A 21,029-nucleotide genomic window follows, 5' to 3' on the forward strand; every position below is an offset into this window, starting at 1 on the left:
GCAGCCAGATCCTGCATGATCCTTACTGTGGCTCCTTGATATTTAAATTTTTTCTTTCTGGCTGCTTGCAGGATTTTCTCTTTTATCTGATAGTTCTGGAGTTTGGCCACAACATTCCTTGGTGTTTTCATTTTAGGATCTTTTTCTGGTGGGGATCAATGTACTCTTTCAATAACTACTTTGCCCTCAGATTCCATGATGTCAGGGCAGTTTTCCATTACTAGATCCTGTAATATTAAGTCCAGGCTTTTTTTCTCTTCAATGTTTTCAGGAAGTCCTTTAATTTTCAGGTTGCCCCTTCTCGATCTATTCTCAAGGTCAGTGGTTTTGTTGATGAAGTATTTCACATTTGCTCCTATTTATTCTAGTTTTTGATTTTGTTTAACTGACTCTTGCTGTCTCATGGAGTCATTAGTTTCTGTATACTCCATTATTTTTTGGGGGGAGGAGTTTTCTTCATTAACCTTTTCCAATTGGTCAATTCTACTTTTGAAAGAGCTTTCCATTTGACCAATTGAGGTTTTGAGAGAATTAATTTCTTTTTGCATTTGCTCATTTGAGGATCTGAGAGAACTATTCTCATTTTGTAATTGTCCATTTCTACTTTCTAAGGTTTTGTTTTCTTGTTGCAAGGTATTAATTGTCTCCCCAAAATTTTCCAGTTGATTTTTAAACTCCTTCCTTATTTCTTCAAGGAAGTCTTTCTGTGATGGAGACCAGATTGTATTCTCCTCAGATGTTCCAGGTCTCTCTGGGTTGGGGTCTTTCCCTTTCAGGAATTTTTCTATGGATCCACCTTTCCACTGCCCCTTCTTCATTATGCTAAGACCTTGAGTTGGGTGGGGCTGGTTCTCCTGGGCTTGGGATCTCTAAAGGCTTTACTGAGTGCAGTTTCTCTGGCTGGCCAGTAGGAGGTGCTGGTTGCTTTCTCTGGAGTGTCTGTGACCTTGGTTGAGAGGCCTTCTCCCTCTGCTTGAAGGGAGGGGTTGGAGCTATTGAATTCTTTTGCCTTCAGTCAATGGTGGGCTTTACCTTGGCCTGAGGTCATTCCTCAGCTGGGCTGGTTCTTTTGCTCACACACCTGGGCCTGAGGCAGAAGTAATTTGCATTTGTTTGAGAAGAGGCCTCAGTGCAATGGAGGCATGGACTCAGAGTTTCTCAGACCTGAGGAGCCCAGGGATGGCGTCCACAGCTCTCCTGCACCAGACCTCTCCCCGCAGCCCCTTCCCCAAGCTCCAGGGGACAGCACCAATACCAGCGCCTCTGCTTCCCCATGGACCCAAGCCCCCTTCATCCAGCCGCACCGCTGATTCAGCAGGTCCGGCTCTCAGGCCTTCAGACTCCTGGTTCCAATTCAGCTGTTGATCTGGCTGATCCCGGCCTGATCTTCCCTCTGAGCCCAGACTCACAGGCCTGAATTCGGCCAAAGCTGCTGCAGGAGACAAATCCTGAGGTAGATTTTCCTCTCCTGGCTTTTCTTTCTGGGTTTCCTGGTTCGGATTTCTTTTAAGAGGTTTGTTTCATGTGATAGATGGGGAAGAGATAAGGAGACTTAAGAACTGTGCCTGTCTTCTCTCCGCCATCTTGGACGGAAGTTGCTGTAAATAAACCCTTAATTGCTTTTCAAAGTCTGTTTCGAGCTCATCCATAGTCTGAGCCCATTTTCTATTTCTCTCGGAGGTGTTGGATATAGAAGCTTTGATTTTGTCATCATCTGAGTATGTGTTTTGATCTTCCATGGGACTGAAGTAATTCTCTATGGTCAGCTTCTTCTTTTTCTGTTTACTCATTTCCTCAGCCGAAGACTAATTTACAACACTACACCCTCCAGAGAGAGATCCTGAGTGTAGGCAAACAGGAGAGTCCTACCCCAGGGAGAGCAGAGAAATCTCTGCAGACTTCTCTTATCGTCTCTGGGGGTGCAGGCTGCTTTCTCCCAATTCTCTTTGCAGATTCTGCGGCCAGTGCTTCCTCACTCCACACTCACCAGAGTTCTCTCCCGCCCCTTCAAGCTGTTCCCAGTGATCTCTGGGCTGCACTGGACTGCACTGGGCTGTGCTGGGCTGCACCACTCTTTTTTCCCAACCCCTGGTCCTGGTGAAACATACCTTTCCTGTGGAACTTTTAAGTTGTCTTGGACTGGGAAAATGTATCACTCAGTCTTTCTGTGGTCTCTGCCCCTCTAAATTTTGACTAGAGCTATCTTTTGTTCATTTTGGGGGGTTTTGGGGGGTCTGAGTTCTGGGAAAATACTGCCTTCATGCTGCCATCTTGGTTCCACCCCCATGATCTTTTTTATAGCTAAAACATCATAAATAATTATTTTGTATCTTTTTGTTAATATTTCTTTTTTGTTTAGGTTTTTGCAAGGCAATGGGGCTATAAGTGGCTTGCCCAAGGTCATACAGCTAGGTAATTATTAAGTGTCTGAGCTGGATTTGAACACAAGTCCTCTTGCATTCAGGGATGGCCGGTACTCTATGCACTGCATCACCTAGCTGCCCCTTTGTTAAAATTTCTTATATTTTTAATAAACTTTAGAACCCATAACCTTGATGTTTATTTCAGTCTAGGAGATTTAGTTCTCTGCTCTTAGATTGGTTAATCCTTTCTATTGAAGATAGCAATGCTATTTGTTTGCTCTGTTTTGAGTGCTCTAGAGCTCTAGGTTGAGGCAATGATACTCTATGGTAGCATCTTTTCTAGATTGTAGACATAGTCTTTGAAGAGGAAAACATCAACCCTGTGATTCCTGCAGAGTTAATTTAAATAAAATCATATAAACATAGCATCATACAATGTTAGAAGAGAAAATGAAGATAATTTAGTCCAATTTATATATTTAGTCCTCATTTATAATTTATATATATAATGGTAATGCTATGTTATGATGATATTTTTATAGATTTCTATTTAATCCTCATTTTACAGAGAAGTCAACAATGTAAGAGGTGAGACACTTACCTAAGGTCACATGATTAGAAAACAGAAAATCTGTATCTCAGGTTCTTTCTCTCCAGATTCAAAGTTGTTCACACTGTACAAGATTTTGTTTCTCCTCAATCATATCAAAACATTCAATTATAACCTGTAAGAATCAAAGGTTTCTTGGCATATTAAATTACTAATGAACCTTTAAAACCTATGTACACCTGCAAACCCCACAGAGAAATAACTCATTAGAAGGTAAATATGGAAATGCATACTTTGAGAACTTAGTAGTTGGTGACTTGGAAAAACAAAGAAGATAAAAGGAAAAACAAATATTTTTAAGAGGAATGACATTATTTTAGTCAAATTTGGTGCTAAATTGAATATTTTAAACTGAATTTTGAGGGGGAAAGAGAAAAATACATAAAATATAAAACTAGAAGATTTTAAACTGATAATTTATGAATAAGGAAAAATCAAAATCTGGATGCTATGGAAGGTAAAAAGCATGACACAGAAAGAAGATTAACAGTGGAGGAACTACCTACCAGTTTCCAGGAGAAAATAACAGAGAAGGTTGGGAACAATATATAATTTATGACCTCAGATAACTATATACAAATCCTGAGTAATAAAAAACTAAGTAAACTTCATTTTTACCACAAGGATAAATATATGACCTCAAAGATATTACTAAGATTTAGTAGGATGGGGTAATGACTAAAATATGGCAACGTAAGTGTTTCTCTTTTATAGAAAAAAAATCTGGTTGAGGAGGTGTGCAGTTATCACTTTAAGTTAAGAAGATGTACATCTGGTTAAACCCATGACTAGTATTTGAGACAAGATGGAGGCATTGGTGGGGGGGGTGGGATAAAAGGAAAGGGAAATAGAAGTTTTTTTTTTCTTATAGAAAGTTAGCATGGGGAAATCTTGAGCAGTGGGGAGTAAAAAAAAAAAACAGCTGCAGTCAGTAACTGCCGGGTTTTTATTTACAACGCCGGCTTCTTTATGCTAGTCCGTCCTCTTACTCACCAGTCCAACGCGTGATGAGTCTTCGGGGTACCTCCGGCCCCCACTCTTTGATGGGGGAAGAACCAGACAGAGCGCCTGAGGTGGATAATGAGTCTTTATTCTTCTGTGATCACATTCCCCCTCCCCCCCACCTCTCAGCAGACACTTTTATCCCTTCTGTCCTCCCTCCCATGAACTCTTACTCAATGAGGGGCCGAGTTCTGTAACATTCCCTTATAAGGTGATTATGCTTCCCCCGCTAAGCGACCGCCAAGCCTCTTCCCCCCGCCCCCAACATCTCCCCCTTTCTGTTTTACAAGGTTATCACTTGGTGTGACCTTAAGCGGTGCTGAGGTTAGCCTTAAGCGGTGTCATTTCTACTGGCCTCTGATAGCCGGGGGCGAGGAACCCTGTCTTAGGTCATCTCCTTCAACCCAGGACCTTGCCCGTCCTAGGCGCCTGACACCCTCAGGGCCTGTCTTAGGTGGCTGGGTTAGGAGAGGTTGCCCGTCTTGGGGTTTACCTCGTCTTACCCCTAGGTGTCACATGTCATGCATGGCGGCTAGCCAGACTTGGGGATCCTCCCCCGTCTCCATGGCCATGAAGGCTTTCTGAGTAAGAAGCATATAGCCCCTCTGTCGCCTAGCTAGGCGGCAGAAACAGACAACAAGTAGGGTGATTCCCAGAATCAGCGTCCTTGTTCACCCTCAAGGGGGTATCCTCCCGCCATCTGGCAATCCCTCCATGGTATGGGATCCTCGATGTCTTCCCCTGTGGCCACCCATGAAGGGCCCCACCGAGGAATCGTGAAGTCCCGTTGAGTTTGATTCACCAGGGGTCGCCAACCCAGAAGGCCTCGGAGCTGGGTCCCCTTTTTTGTCCCTGCTGGGCTGACAGTCGTCTGCGGGAAAAGGCCGACGCAGGGGTCAGTCGGGGCAGTGCTATAGTTAAAATCGTTCTGCCCTGTGGAGTTGAAGTTCCAGGACCGATTTTCTTCCCCGATGTCGAAACATAGGGAGTTGTTCAGGTCCCAGCAGAAGGAGTTCTGGACCGGTGCTTCAGCGGGGTCCATATATGCAGAAGGGAGCCCCATCGATGTATTGGTCACTAGCAGGCGAGGGTAGATCGGGGAGTTCTGTGCTACCAGAAGGGGAGAGGGAATAACTCGGAGTATTCCCCATGTCGGATTTCCTTCAGCTGGAGCACCTCCAAGGATCCCTACGACGATCAGAAGGCCTGAAAAAGGAAGAAATTCCTCTCACCCCGTAGGGTTGGGCATTAATCAAGGTCTCTTATCTTGTAAACAGGGAGCCATCTTTCTGGCTCTTCTATCTTATCCTCGGGATGAAATGACAGGTGGCCCTGTCTTCTGTTCTTTACCGTTACAGGGCCATGCCAACCTCCCTCTTCATCTCTCCACATGACTTTAGAGCCTGGTAGGGCCTTGGTGGGAGAGGGCAGGAACGTTGGTTCTTTCTTAGCATGTCCTTTTGGGGAGAAAAATCTCTGGGTGGCTGTAGTGCCGTCATCCCTGACTTGTAGGAAATTCATGGTAAATAGTACCTGAGACAGGTCTGAATGGGTCAGTGACCTGCCAACTCCCCCTTTCTGTTTAAAGAGCGTAGTTTTGAGTGTGCGATTTGCTCTTTCTACCAAAGCTTGGCCAGTGGGATTGTAAGGGATCCCGGTGGAATGGGAAATGGAAAATTCTTTGCAAAAGGAAGCAAAGGCTCTTGAGGTGTAGGCGGGCCCATTATCGGTTTTGATAGCCGAGGGGACGCCTAAGACAGCCATCTGGGCATATAGATGTGAGAGAACGTGTTTAACCGCTTCTCCTGGCTGTAGAGAGGCGAAGGTGAAGGAGGAGAAGGTGTCCACCGAGACATGGATGTACTTACGACCCAGGTGAGTAATGTCCATCTGCCAAAGAGCATTGGGGCCGTCCCCACGTGGGTTAGACCCCTCCGCGGGGAGGGCTTGTCTAAAGGGAGCACAAGAAGTGCAGGAGCGCACAATTTGGCGAGCCTCCTTCCAGGGAATGCTGTATAGGCGCCGGAGCGACCTGGATGACAAGTGATACTTACCATGTGCCAGCTGGGCAGGTGTGGACAGGTTTAACAAGAGAGCCCTATCTGCCTCCGCATTGCCCTGGAATATGGGGCCGGTGGAAGAAACGTGAGAGCGCACGTGAAGAACAAACAGGGGGTGGTTTCTATCACGGAGGGAGGATTGTAGCTGTATAAGGAGTGGGCTAATGGAAGAAGTTGAGGAAATGAAGGCATCTTCTAAACGAGGGATTAGCATGGCACAATACATACTGTCAGTAATAAGATTAAAAGGGGTGTCTCTGTAGAGACGGAAAGCCTGAAGTATAGCATATAGTTCATTCTTCTGAGTGGAGTCAAAGGGGGTATCAAAAATCCAGGTGGCGGGTCTAGCAGGGTCATGGACCACAGCACGGCCCAACCTGGTAGCGTCAGTGAAGACATTAGGGCCGGTCACTGGTTCTGGGGACACTAGAGGGCCCGGGCGGGAAAGGTGCAGTTCAGCGAACACTCTAACCACGGGAGGTGGCGTGAGTCTGGTCTGAGAGAGGGTAGTCAGGACAGTGGCCCAAGCGATAGATCTATCAACTAGCGAGTGGGTCACCTCCTCTGGGAGGGTAAAGTTGAGGACAGGCAAGAGGCCAAAGAGACGCTGGCATCGCTCTGAGGCCTGAAGGCAAAATAAGGCCAGGGCCTCGCACCGGTCCCGGATGATGCTCTTAGTGGTCCGGGGGTATAGCCATTCAAGGCATCCATGTCTCTGGAATAAACATCCCCAGCCCAGGGAACTGTCCCCCAGTGTGTGGAAGAGGACAGGCGACTCCGGGTCGTATTGAACCAAGAAGGAAGAGGTTCTGCGGAAAATTTCCGAGAGCGCCTGTCTTGCCTGGGGGGTCCAACTTCTAGGGGATGACAGATGGGAGTCGCCTTTAAGGACATCATATAGAGGTTGCATTAAGGAGGATGGGAGGGGCATAGCGGGACGCAGCCACTGTATGGCGCCAACAAGCCTCTGAAAATCATTAAGAGTAGTGTATCCCTCGACGTTGATAGAAGGAAGTGCCCTACTAATCTTTCCCGGAAAAATCCTATGCCCCAAGTAATCATAGGGGAAATCCATCTGTACCTTTTCCGGGGCTATGTGAAGCCCCTTCTTGCGGAGGACATGGGTGGTGCGTTGCAAGCAAGCCCGAGCCCCCGTCACAGAAGGTGCTGCAATCAAGATATCATCCATGTAATGTATGAGCATGCAATTCGGGAATTCTTTTCTGATAGGATGTAGCAGAGTATCCATGTAAAGCTGGCACAGGGTGAGGCTATTGGCCATTCCCTGCGGTAGGACGGTGAACTGATAACGTTTACTGGGGGCTTGGAAATTGATCGCGGGGAGGGAAAAGGCAAATTTTTCTTTGTCCTCCGGGTGGAGGGGAATGCTATAGAAGCAGTCTTTAACATCAATCACTATAATAGTCCACCCTTGCGGGACTGCAGTGGGCATAGGGAGACCAGGTTGGAGGGTCCCCATGGGTACCATGTTGGCATTTACTGCCCGAAGATCAATCAACATTCTCCAACTCCCCCCTTTCTTTTTTATGACAAAGACGGGGGAGTTATACGGGCTAAGGGACGGTTCCACTTTGTTCTCGCGCAGGAGGGTCATTACTATGTCTGTGAGGGCAATGAGCTTTTCTTTTGTCAGGGGCCACTGCTCAACCCAAATAGGTTTCTTATTAATCCATGTTATTCTGGGGGAAAAGCTCATCTCTAGAGTGGCCCCAATTAATTTCCCCGCAGGCTATCAGGGGTGGCAAGTGTCAGGTTAAGCTGGCTCAAGATATCTCTACCCCATAATGCATAAGGGAGGTCGGGTAGGCACAGTGGGGTGAAGAGTCCAGATTCTTCCAAAGCTGACCACCGTAAGGCGTGTGCTGCTTTCATGGCAGATCTATTGCCCCCCCACCCCCGTCACTGCTTGAGGGCTCTGTAGGAGTGGCCACTCGCGCCTCCACTGTCCCCTATTTATGACAGAGCAATCGGCTCCAGTGTCAATTATCCCTTCGAGCTTCTGATTTTCCACCGTGACGGTTAACAGTGGTCGCCCAGAGCTGACCGGGTGGACCCAGTTCACATGAGCGGGAGGGGCCCGCAAGGGCAGCGCCTTTCCCACCTCTTGGCCCTGTTTTACCAAGGTGGGAAAGGGGTGGGGGTTTGTGACCCTTACGGATGTGGGACTTCCGGGACCAAAAATGACCTGGGTATGGGTGACTAAGTCCACACATCTCTCAGCCCCTGTGATGAGCGCTGGGAAAATATTTAGCTCGATGGGAATCATCGAGGTTTCCCAAGGCCCGATCTCTCTCTGCTGTGTCCCTTCTCTATAGTCAACCCTCACGGGGATAGTCACAGTGATGGGGCCGCTGTCTTCGAGCACGGGGGGGGGGGGGGGGGGGGGGGGGGGGCCGCGGCCGGGCCCCTCCCTTTCCCTTTTCCCGACTTCCCTTTGGATCGGCAGAACCTGGCTATGTGACCTGCCTTTCCACAGGAATAACAGGTCGGAACTGAAGTGGAGGGGGGCCGCTGCCTGCACTGTGCTTTGAGGTGCCCTGGCTTTCCGCACCCAAAACAGGTGGGTCTCACCTGCATACCGCGAAGGGCGGTCAGGAGGCTATCCTCCCGGTTCTCCATGGCAGTCACTAAGGCTTGAATTGAATCCTCGCTGGGCATGTCCAGCAATTTGTCAACAATTTCTTCTAATGAAGCGTCGGGGGGAAGGCTGCTAATGGCTGCGATCCCTTTGGGGCGAAGTCCCTCTTTAATCAATTGTCTCATAAGTAGATCAGATCCCGGGGTGTCTCCCATTATACGAGTCACTGTCTCTTTAACCTCGTTCACAAATGAGAGGGGTGTCTGATCTGCTCTCTGCTTCAGCCCAACCAACTTCTGTGTGGCTCTCCCCCCTTTCATGGCTCCAATCTTATCCCAAGCTGCAACATGTGTTTCTTTAACAGTCTCTAGCTCAAACTGGCCATACCGGGCCTGAACAGCAGGGTCAGTATAGGCTCCAGTTCCACACAGGAGGTCAATGGCTAAATCCAGGGGAGTATAACCCTGGGATTTTGCCAGCTTAGAGGCCTCTCTGCGGGCCTGAGCCTTAAAAAGCTAAATATGAGGAGGCATCCAGGCACGCGGCTGCAATTTCGTCAAAGTCAGCAGGGGTCCAAGGGTGCGTAGCGAAGAGGTTTTGCATCAGTCTTTTTACATAAGGGGAGCTTGGGCCGTATTTAGTCACGGCCTCCTTAAGTTCCTTAAGCATCTTAAAAGGGACAGGGCGGTAGTCTCGGGCTCCGGTAAGGGGGTCCGTAAATACCGGGTAGAGGCCCCAGTCATCCCAGTCCACCTCCTCCCCTTTCTCTATAGCTATGGAGGCACTGGTGGCAAGTAGGCCGGATGGGCGGAGCCCTTGAGGGGATCTCTGAAGGGCGGACAAGGAACACGGGGGGATTTTTTGCCTCTGTTTCCTGGCTGGGCTGCCAAGCCTGGGGCGCGGCAGCTGTCCAATCAGCGCGGACTTCTCCCTCCTCGTCAGCAGCCTCCCGGTCCCACCTACTCACACTCCTCTTCCTGCCACCCCTGAGGACTGTTTGCACCCCTCCCTTCCCGCGCTCGGAAACTTCCGGCCCTGAATCTCTAAGTGTGCCACATTCATCGCCCTCCCCCTTTTCATTCTGTCTCGGTAAGGAGGGGCATGCGGCATTTTCTTCTCCCTGGGGGCCCCTTGTTCCCCCATTGTTTCTTCTAAGTTCCTCCCATGGATACAGGGGAGGGGGTGGCCTTCCCTCTTCCTCTGAGCTCTCTGAATCCGATCCCGCCAACGAGCTACCCACCTGAGTGCTGATTGGTCGTGCCAAAGTCACCTTCTGGGGATGCAGGGCTGCATCCACTATCTTATACACTGTAAAATCCTCAGGGGTCAGTTTTCCCGGGCAGGTGTCATCATAGGAGGCCATCTGCTGCCCTACCACCTTCCATTTACCTGGTTGGATCCCACTATGTTGCACCCAAGGGCAGATGTTCCAGATATTCTCAACAAAAGCACGGCACGTCTTGATAGGTAATTTACAACCATGCTTAGCGCAGAGTTTATAAAGCTGCGCTGCAACGACCCCTTTCTCCTCCGGCTGAAAGGCGGGAATACTATTCCGGCCCCCCATGCTGTCTACTAGCCGAGGCTGCAGTCCTAACAGGTGGCAGAACTGGAAAGTTCCCGTTCGGCAAAAGAGAAGGAGGCAGCAGGGCACAATCAGACAGGCCAGCACGGCAAGGAGCGTGATTAGAGCAGAAGGAGAAAGGGAAGAGAAAGGAAGCATAGTCAACACAATAGGGATATGTCCTTCAGGCAATATCTGAGAGTAAACGCCCTCTCCTTCCTCCTGGTCGGAAACGACCGAGGCTGTCTGGAGAATCCGACCAGCGGATTCAGACGTTCCCTAGCAAAATCAGGTCCCTGTTCCGGGTGCCACTTGCCGGGTTTTTATTTACAACGCCGGCTTCTTTATGCTAGTCCGTCCTCTTACTCACCAGTCCAACGCGTGATGAGTCTTCGGGGTACCTCCGGCCCCCACTCTTTGATGGGGGAAGAACCAGACAGAGCGCCTGAGGTGGATAATGAGTCTTTATTCTTCTGTGATCACATCCCCGCTCCCGCCCAACCTCTCAGCAGACACTTTTATCCCCTCTGTCCTCCCTCCCATGAACTCTTACTCAATGAGGGGCCGAGTTCTGTAACATTCCCTTATAAGGTGATTATGTTTCCCCCGCTAAGCGACCGCCAAGCCTCTTCCCCCCGCCCCCAACAAGTAACCTTGAGGACCATTCTAAACTTTCTTGCTGGGGCTACTACCTGAAGTCATATATTAAGCTGAATATGGAATTTCACTAAGAGTAAATTTAAATTGACCCATTTCTTTGTGCTATTGCAGAAAGAGCTTTAGAATGAGAATGAACATTAGAAGTGGGAAGTCATGTATGAGAGAGGGGAAGCAGAGTGGTATGGGGTGCTTGGCTACTTCTGTCTCTTGTTTCTGGTTCCATGTTAACTGGTTTGGTTACCATTACTTTGGGAGGAATAGCTCAGAGCAAGAATGGTGGCTTTGTCCCTTGGGTTGTCTGTGCCTGTATTATTGTGCAGTGCAGTAATCCAGACCCCATACTCCCCACTGTGGGGGATGATCTTGGTACAGGGGTTAAATTGTAATTGGAATGACTAGTCCTCTGTCCTTGAGAATTTGTAGGATATTGGAGAAGCCTGGTCTTTGGGGACTAGGTGAAAATATTGTTAACATTCATGTTATTATTTTACTTGATTATGACAACTATGGTAACACAAGTATTTGGAAAAGAGAGGATGTTTACTGATGGCTAATTATGCTGATTGTCACTTTGTTGTAACCAAACACAGCTAGATAGTTATGACTGTTAATAGAGTGATAGTCAAGTCTCTAGGATTTAGAAAGAAGAAAATCATTTTCTTCCTTTCTAGGGAAGATTTCTGATTTCTGAAATTCTTTTCTGATTTTTTTTCTGGAAATAAAAGCATATGGCAGTGGGGGATGTGCTTGCCTTGGTGAGACTTAGTCCTTGTCTACCTTGCTGTTGTTTTGTAATCTGGACAAGGGTCAATGACTAGCACTCCTGAGAAATGGACATTTCTAGCCTTGGCAGTTATATTATGCATGAAAAGTGCTTGAATTCAGTATTCCCATCTCAGTTAAATAGAGAAAGATATGATTTTTTTTAAATTCCACAATTATTAAAGGAGATGACAATGGTAAAATCATCTAATACCTGAAAGATTAAAAATGTCTTTCTCTAGACAAGAGATGGGAACCTTATGAGGACCTTTGTTTAGCCAGTGAAAGTCTGAGATGATTGCAAAATATCTATTTATCAATCCCTCAAAATTCTCTTTACCCTCTAGAGAAAGTATTCTGAGTGAAATGGTATATTTAAGATGTTTGTGATGTCTGTGTTGGTTCATGTCTAAATTTTGAGTTTTAACATCTTTTGAATTTTCAAGTAGTAGACAAATAAACAATCGTCTTATATACGATACATATATTATGCATTAAATAACTTTTCTAGAAGGATGCTGTTAACTCTCTTTTAGGGAGGCCTGAGATACAGATCACATCAAAGTTTTACTTTAGAGATTTCTTTTTTGAAACTTGAGTGGGGGCAGAGCTAGAGAGAAAGAGAGAATTTGATCCCTTGTTTTTGATATCAGAGACCCCTAGGATGAACCTGAGTATTTAAGCATCTTAAAATTCACTCCCAGCCCTAAGATTACATGTACAAATACATGTTGTATTTGCTTCTCAGTGATTTTGTTTTATTATCTCTACCCCCTTGGTAGAATGAAAGCCCCTTGAGGGAAGGGACTGTGATGGCTATGTACCTAGCTCAGGGCTTTGCACATAATAGGCATTGAATGCAAATAAATCTGAACATTTTCTATGATATCATTCTGAAGATCACAAAGATTCTGAAATGTATCTAGTGGAGGGTGACCCCCTATAAACAATTTCTCAATTTCATGAAGAGTGGTTAGAGGCACTGGGAATTCTGTATCTTGTAGAAAATTAGGTATGTCATGCATATTGTCTTCAAAAATTTGAAGGCTATTTTTTAGAAGATTTAGACTTATTCTTTGTGGATTCAGAGAGAAGAATTGAGACTACTGGATAAAATTTAAAGGGAATGTTGAAAGAGAAATATCTGTCTACTTTCTTAATATTAAGAAAATATTATTTGTGCCTGTTAGATATTTTCTGAGGGCTTCTGACCTCCCTTCCCAGTTGTTCCTATAAGCCTCTGACCCAAATTGTTCAGCATAAACCCTTTTCAGATGTAAGTTCTCTCCATTGTTCAATATAACAATCCATTGTTGAATGTAAATTTGCCAAGATACGGCCAAACTCAGCCCATTCTTGAAACCCTCCTCCAGTTTTCTAGCTTTCAGTCTCCCAAAGTGTGTACCTATGACCCCAGTCATGTAGAAGAGGGTCTTTTGATCCCCCTTTTCCCTGACTTCTCCCTGCATAGGAAGTGGGCAAGACTCTATAAAAGTTTGGCCCACATCCCCTTCCAAGCTGGACTCACTCAGGTCTAACACCAGTCATTTCTTATGGCTTTCTCTCTTTACCTCATTCTGTCCTTGAGTAGCTTCCTCTCCAGAAGAAGTTTAACCTGTGCCTGTAATTTGTGAAGTGTATTTGTGAAGTTTGCAGGCTTGTGATGAACTTTGCAGGCCTATGAATTAGAAGTTTGATCTTTTACACCTTCAGAATCAATTTGTGAGTTTTTCCACTTAAAGAACCCTGATATTTGGACTTTTTCTCTAATGGCACTGACTAGTTCCCCATCATCAGGAAGCTGGTTTTATATTGATCTGAAATCTTTCTCACAATTTAATTGACAGTGATAAGCTGTCCTCAAATGAAATAGGTAGTGTGTCCCTTTCCTTGCTCAAAGGGAAAAACTTATTTAAGCAAATAAATCTTTCAACTGTTGCCATCACTGTCTTAGACTTGCAAGATGATGATTGATGATGGCAATGATGTGGTGATGTTGGTTTCATCCTACAGAAACAATTTCTTAGATGGCTGGCTGTGGTTACTTCTCTCCTTATATAAGTCATAGATCAAAGGGATAAAGTCTAAGGATTCCATAAACTTTCCTATCTTCTCTTTATAGGAACTGGGTAGTGGTGGGATCAGGAAAGGCAAAAGAAAGCTCTAGATGAAACTGTTGGCTTCTTACAAATGTCCCTGTTTCTAGGGGGAAGACACACAAGCCTGAACAAAGTTAGTACCCACTCTGAAAAGGGAAAAAAGTGAATGGTGAAGCAACTCAGGATGTGTGGGAGGAAGCTTTAGATGGAGCTACCTGAGCTTTCTCAATTTACTGGTGAGCAAAGTGCAGTGTGCTTGGGGAGAAATCACTGATGATGATAGATCTGAGCAAGGGATTGAAGGAGGTAGCCCGTGAAGTTAGATGGTGATGCGACTCCCTCTAATTTTTTTCCACTGGGGCAAAATTCTGATAGTCCTATTATAGTTCTGATTCTAGTTAAAAGAATATTGAACAAAGAGGCAAAAATCAATGTTCTAATTTTTTGTTCTTTACATCTTAGACACTTTCTGATATATGCCACTTCTCAAACCTCCCACAGAGAACCTTCCCTTGTCACAAAGAAAAAATATAGTTAAAGCAATATTTTATCATTTCTTCTATAAGACTAAAATTGCTTATAGTACTCTGCCAAAAAATATGCATTAATGAACAACAGGAGAACATCTTGTTCTGGGGCTGTTTCTATATTAACTCCATTAAACATAAGATGATGATGATGATATCAAAAATTTATGCAATTTTTTTTTAGGTTTTTGAAAGGAAACAGGGTTAAGTGGCTTGCCCAAGGCTACACAGCTAGATTATTATTAAGTGTCTGAGGATGGATTTAAACTCAGGTACTCCTGACTCCAGGGCTGGTGCTCTATGCACTGCGCCACCTAGTCGCCCCTTATGCAGTATTTTAAAGTTTGCAAAGCACTTTATATGTCTTTTATCATTTGATCCTCACTGAGCAGGTTATTATCCCCATAATACACAATAAATACTCAAATAAATACACAACAAAACTCAAAGAAATAAATAATATTTCTATGATGTGCAACATTCAAATCTAATCTTCTTTAACAGAGTGAATATGAGTTTAAATTAACCACTCTATACTTATGTTCCATGTATTATGTTAGGTTGAGGTGGTCAAAAAGGCAATTATAAAATAGCATATGCTTTGAAGGAGCTTTTCAGGAGAAATACCATATGTACATAAAAGTAAAAGCAAAATGCATGCAAGGTAGTCATTAGGCAGAAGGAGGTTTTAGCAGCAATAGCTTGTGTAGAGGCATGGAAAAAGGAGATGGAATGCTATGTATGAGGAATGCTTGGATATGAGTAGAAGGTATTAAACCTGGTAATGTAGAGTGAAATCAATTATGAAAGACTTGAAATGCCAATTGGAGGCATTTGGTCTAAGAGAGAATAGGGGATCCCTGTAGTTTTTTGAGCAGAAGAGTGACACAGATAGACATCTTCTTTATGAATATTGCTTTAGTAGAATTGTAGAGTAAGGATTGGAAAAGAGACAGACTTAAGAAAAGGATATTTATTGTCAATTACTTTATAAAGAAATTTTAAAATTTAATTGGCATAGCTGTCAGCTTCATTTTTTATAGAATGTCAGTTCCTTTTATTTTATAATGTTTTACATGAATTTTACAAACTATCAAATTTACAAAATATTTACAAAAGTCCTACTTGAATCCATAATCATCATTCCTGCCTGAGGTCTGTGTTCCCAGAGTTCAAGGCTTTACCAGATGAGAAAAACTTTTAGTGACAGATAAATCAGCTGCCCAATATCCTATCCTATTTATCATAAAAAAGCTTATCATCAGCAGGCTATCAAGTAGATGATAAATTGTCTTGACCATGGAAACCAGTGAAACAGATAAAAATGCCATTGACTCTCAGTCTTGTGTGAGCCCTTCCTGTTCCAGTTCAGGTTGTATGAGTGAAGTAAAAAGCACCAAAGGTGATGTTTCCTACGATTTTTACATAGTCCAGACATATAATTTTAATGGCTATCTATCTAAATGTGGGATGTCTTTACAAAGATTGATTATTTAGTCCAGCCCAGGAGAGACTAAAGTTTTTCAGTATTGACATTGCTCTTAATGATTTCAAGAGACAGACTGGCAGATTGGCAGATCAATGAAATGAAAATCCTCAGGCTCTTCTCCAAGAACAAATAAAATATTTATTTTTATTATATTTATTATTTATATTATTGCATTATATTATATTAATATTATATTATATTTATTAATCTGAAACTAAAAAAGAAACCTCAAGTCATGGAAGGGAAAAAGCATTTAATATATGCCTGAGTGAGCAGTGCAGGGAACAGCAGAATTAGGGCTCAAGGAGATGACATTAGAGGCAAGAGTCATAGAAACCTTTTAGAGCTACCCCCCCCTGAACTCTGATGGGTCAATGAATCAATGAATCCTTCTTTGATCTGAGAAAGTAGGAACTAGAGAGTACTCACTACAAAATCATATCTAAAAGAAAGCAAAGAATTAGACAAAATTAGTAATTCACAGTTAAAATAGCTCATAGGACTGAAATGTAAGCAATGATTTTTATATTGTGGAAATTCATATAATATGTGACTTTCAACAAACTGTGTCTACTATTCAAAGATGGAAATTTTTATCTACTCTTGAGGTTCTCTATATGAATAATATTGAAACATAAAAGAAGTAAAGTTTCAGTCTGAAGTTTTCAAGTCACCAGAATTCCTTGAGTGTAAAATGTGATGCAATAAAACCAAAGGAATCTGAATGAATATTCAACATGTTGAAAGTGGAGTTGGAGTAAGTAGTTTTCCCTGTTGGCCAAGAGAAAGAAATGCTTCTGAGGGTGACTCGGAACTGTGAACTCAGCAGATAAGACTAGGGACTGAAGTCAAGATTTCAGAGTGTGATAAGTCAGTAAATAGAGAGCCTAGGCAGGCTCTGGATTTGAATTAAAAGGAAAACATCTAGGTTCAGCCATAACCTAAGGACATTTCAAGATAATAGTAATAATAAATAGCTTGCATTTAGAGAGCACCTGCTAAACTCTTTATAAATACTATCTCCTTTGAAGCTTATAACAATTCTGTGAGGTTGTGTGATTATTTTCCCATTTTACAGATGAGGAAACTAAGGCAAATAGAGGTTAAAAGATCACCCAGCTAGCAAGCATCTGAGACTGGATTTAAACTCTTTTTCCTAACTCCTTTACAGAACTCTATTCACTGTGCTGCCTGACTACCCTAAGACAAACAGACCCTTAGGATTTTTCCTAGTGTTAGCTGAGTTTAGGACTCATCTTACAGTGATGCTGCATTCAGGCCACTTTGTTATTTAGAAACTATGTTAAATGTAAGCCCACTCTTCCCAGGGAGAGTTGTATTCAACAATCCCCCAAGAGTCTCAAAATGAAATCAATAGATACACCAAGTGAAAGAAAGGAAGGTTGGAGCTAGTTTCTTGTCATGAAATGCTGTTTGAGACTCAGGAAACTGACATTCACATATTTCTGATTTAGGGACACACTTGATTTTTTTTTGAATTTAAGGCAATGGGATTAAGTGGCTTGCCCAAGGCCACACAGCTAGGTAATTATTAAGTATCTGAGGCTGGATTTGAACTTAGGTTCTCCTGACTCCAGGGCCAGTGCTCTATCCATTGCCCCATCTAGCTGTCCCTTGGTTTTCTTTTAGGTGACAGCTTTGAATCATAGCATCACAAAACCTAGTTGCTTAAAGAAACTTTAGAAACCTTATATCTTCTTACAATATTCTCAAGCTTAATTCAACTTGAATCGGATTCAACAGATTAATGGTCTTTTGAAATTTTGCCCATCTTTCAAGGCTTCCTTTAAATATCACCTCCCTCATGATGTCTTCCTTGCTTTGCTTCTCTCCCCTACAATTGTGAATTGGTTACAGCTACCTCCTTTGGATCCAGATAGCATTTTATTTGCATGTTTTTTTAAATCAATATAGTTCTTTTTAGTTTGCAAAACCATAAAGTTTATAGTTTGCAAAACATTTACAAATTATCTCATTTGACCTTTGCAACAGTCCTTTGAGGTAAGTGCTTTCATTATACCCATTTTACAGATGAAGAAACTAACTCTGAATAAGATAAAAGTTTTTCCTAACTTCTAAATATCTGGGACAGGATTTAAACCCAGAGGCAGCTAGATGGTGCAGTGCATGTAGAACCATCATGGAGTCAGGAAGATCTGTGTTCAAATCTGCTCTTACTGTTTGTTTGCCTCAGTTTCCTCATCTATAAAATTGAATAGTTTTTAAGCATCCAACTTCCAGGATTGTTGCAAGAATCAAATGAAATAATTGTAAAGTACTTAGAATGTTTCCTAGCAGATAGTAAGCACTAAATAAGTGTGTTTATTACCATCACCATCACCATCACCATCACCACCACCACCATCTTCATCATCATTATTATCATTCCCGATTGAAAATCTTAGAAGTCACTCTGATGGGAATTAAAGAGTAAGAGATGGAGTTTACTTTCTAATTGAGGGATGATACACACACACACACACACACACACACACACACACACATATATATATATATATATATATATATATATATATATATATATACAGGGATATAATGCAAGCTAGAAAGTAAAAGCATAGAAAAGATGAAAAATGAATGTCTTGAAAGATTTAAAGGGGAAGGGATGGGTATAGAGACTGTGGAGAAAGAAATAGTGAAAGAATTATAGCAGTCTCAACTGAACTGGGTCTTGGAGTAGGAAGGCAGCAGACTACAATGGAAAGGCAAACATTTCCCTCTTGGCAAGTGAATGGAGTCAGGAGAAGGTTGGATCAGACTGGGCACAAAAAGTTTTAAACATTTAATTGGAACAGAGCAAACAGGTTCAGATCTTGGAGATAAAATGAACAATATGCAATTTAATTTATCAAACATTTATTGAGCATGTATTATTTATGTAGGTTAGATGGTTTTTTATAGTTTACAAAACATTTTACAATTATTATCTCATTTGATCTTTGCAACAATCCTGTGAATTAGATCAAGTATTATACTAGATACTCAGAATATAAAAACAAAAAACAGCATATATGCAGATGACTAAAGATAAAATAAATAACAAGACATATAAGGTTATGGAGATGAGGTTGAGAATTAAATTGAGGGGAATAAAGGTCTCATGAAGGAGAAGACATTTGTTCTGACCTTTAAAGATTTATGGTTTTCGATTTAATGGAAGAAGAATTTAAAGGGCTAAAGATGAGGAAGGTGAATATGCCATCCATGGGAAACAGCCTACACAAAAGACTAAAGACAGGAGTTGGAACTTATAGAGAAAAAATTAAGTATTCCTATGATTTACATGCAATAAAGGATCATAGGTGTCAGACAAGAAAAATGACCCACAAAACAAGGTCCCTAAGTACAAAGAACTCTCACCTCTATCTAATGGTGAATTTAGTCAACTTTCTACAAGCATTCCAAAGAAAGGATTTTAATGATATCTTCTAAAAGAAAGTAGAAAGTGAAGGTAAATTTCATTATAAATAATTATAAATAAGGCCAGATAACCCAAGACAGATTCTCACTGATCTCCCAGTTCAGTCAAACCCAAACTATCCTCAGAGTCACCATGACCTCCTGAACTGTGTTGTTCTGTTTCAGCTCTCACTGCTCTCTAGGATGTGACCTGACTAAGAGTCTGTAGAAAGACTTCTCCCTTCTGAGTCAAGTGAGCACATTGCCCCTGGTGCCATGTTGGAAGGACTGAACCAGGTTTAACTTCCCAAAGGAAGCCGTGGAAGATAGCCAGCTCCAGAGGGGGAATGCCACAGTCATTGTGCGTGAGATGCTCCAGCAGATCTTCACCATCTTCAGGCTGAAAGCTCTTCCTGATGCTTAGAAACAGACTCAGCTTATGAGACTGTTCAGTGGACTGGATCAGCAGCTGCAACAGCGGGAAAAGTGTTTTGGATAAGATGTGGAATGGGAAAAGCCTTTCTTGAAAAGTCAGAACTCCAGGCTGGTCCTGAAGAACTACTTCCAAGGAATAAGGCAGTACCTGCAAGAAAAAGAGTACAGCCACTATTCCTGGGAGATTGTGTGAGTAGAGATCAGATTGGTCTTTCTGTTCATGAACAAACTCACCAGAAATTTCAGGAGCTAAAGAGGATGGAATAGACAATCAGAACACTTCAGTTCCTTGATTAATTTTTGGTTTCTTAAACAAAGCAGTCAATATTGGTAAAAACATCTTTAAAAAAATCCTAAAAAGAAATTTATCTAAATATACTGTTATTGTTTAAATAATTTATTTATTATTTAATAGTTTATTATTTAATTTATAAAACTATTATTATTTTATATATAAATATATTTATATTTGCATATTTAAATGTTATTATTCAAATATTGAATCAAAGGGATAATATAGAGAAGAGAGTGAGCTTACTAGTTGAATGACATGAATACTTTGTATATTTAGTTTTGTTCTGTTACAAATATTTATAATATTTATTTTTTATCAATGAACATATTTATGCTGAATTTATGTTGAGTCTACTTTTCATTTTTATATTAAAATTCTTTTCTTAAATAAAAATATTTATTGATCTATCATGATGTGTCCTAGGAAGAACTATTCATTCATTTGGAAAATTTTTTTAGATAGATCATCTCACTTATTACACCATTTAAAACTCCAGGATGTACTACATGAATGTAAGATCATATCAAAAATGAATTAGAGAAGAAGGGAAGGAAATTCCTTTCACAATTATGGTTAGGGGTGGAATTCTTTACTAAGAATTAGGATCACGATGTCAGAATTAAGATCTTAATTAATAGAAAGGATAAGAAGAGATGAAATTGTCATTTTCTTTATATAAAATGAATAATTTGATTATATAAAATTTATATATTCTTGCATAAGCTAAACTTGAACAGTTTGGAAGCACAATGAATTAGAGCACCAGAACTAGAGACTGGAAGCCTTATCTTTCCGAGTTCAAATCTGACTTCAGACACTTTCTAGCTGTTTGACCCTGAGCCTGAGCATGTCACTTAACTCTGTTTGCCCAAGATTTCTTATGCATAAAAATGAACTGGAGAAAATGACAAACCATGCCATCTTTGTTAAGAAAACATCAAAATAGAATCACAAAGAGTCTGACGATTGAAATGACTCAACACCAAACTTGTACTGATATTAGGAGAGAAACAATTAACTGGGAAATTCTTTAAAATGTTTTTATTTGATGTTTGACATATATGAGTAATTGATTAAAATTCATGCACAATGTACATACATGTACACACATACATATATATAT

The 21,029-nt window shown here is 42.2% G+C and overlaps 1 pseudogene; it reads left to right on the top strand.

Annotated features, from left to right (window-relative positions):
- The first annotated feature begins 11,668 nt into the window (after nucleotides 1-11,668).
- LOC141498928 (interferon tau-like) lies at nucleotides 11,669-19,864 on the top strand (annotated as a pseudogene).
- The last annotated feature ends 1,165 nt before the right edge of the window (nucleotides 19,865-21,029 follow it).

Source organism: Macrotis lagotis, chromosome X (assembly GCF_037893015.1).
Source record: "Macrotis lagotis isolate mMagLag1 chromosome X, bilby.v1.9.chrom.fasta, whole genome shotgun sequence".
Taxonomy (NCBI): Eukaryota; Metazoa; Chordata; class Mammalia; order Peramelemorphia; family Peramelidae; genus Macrotis; species Macrotis lagotis.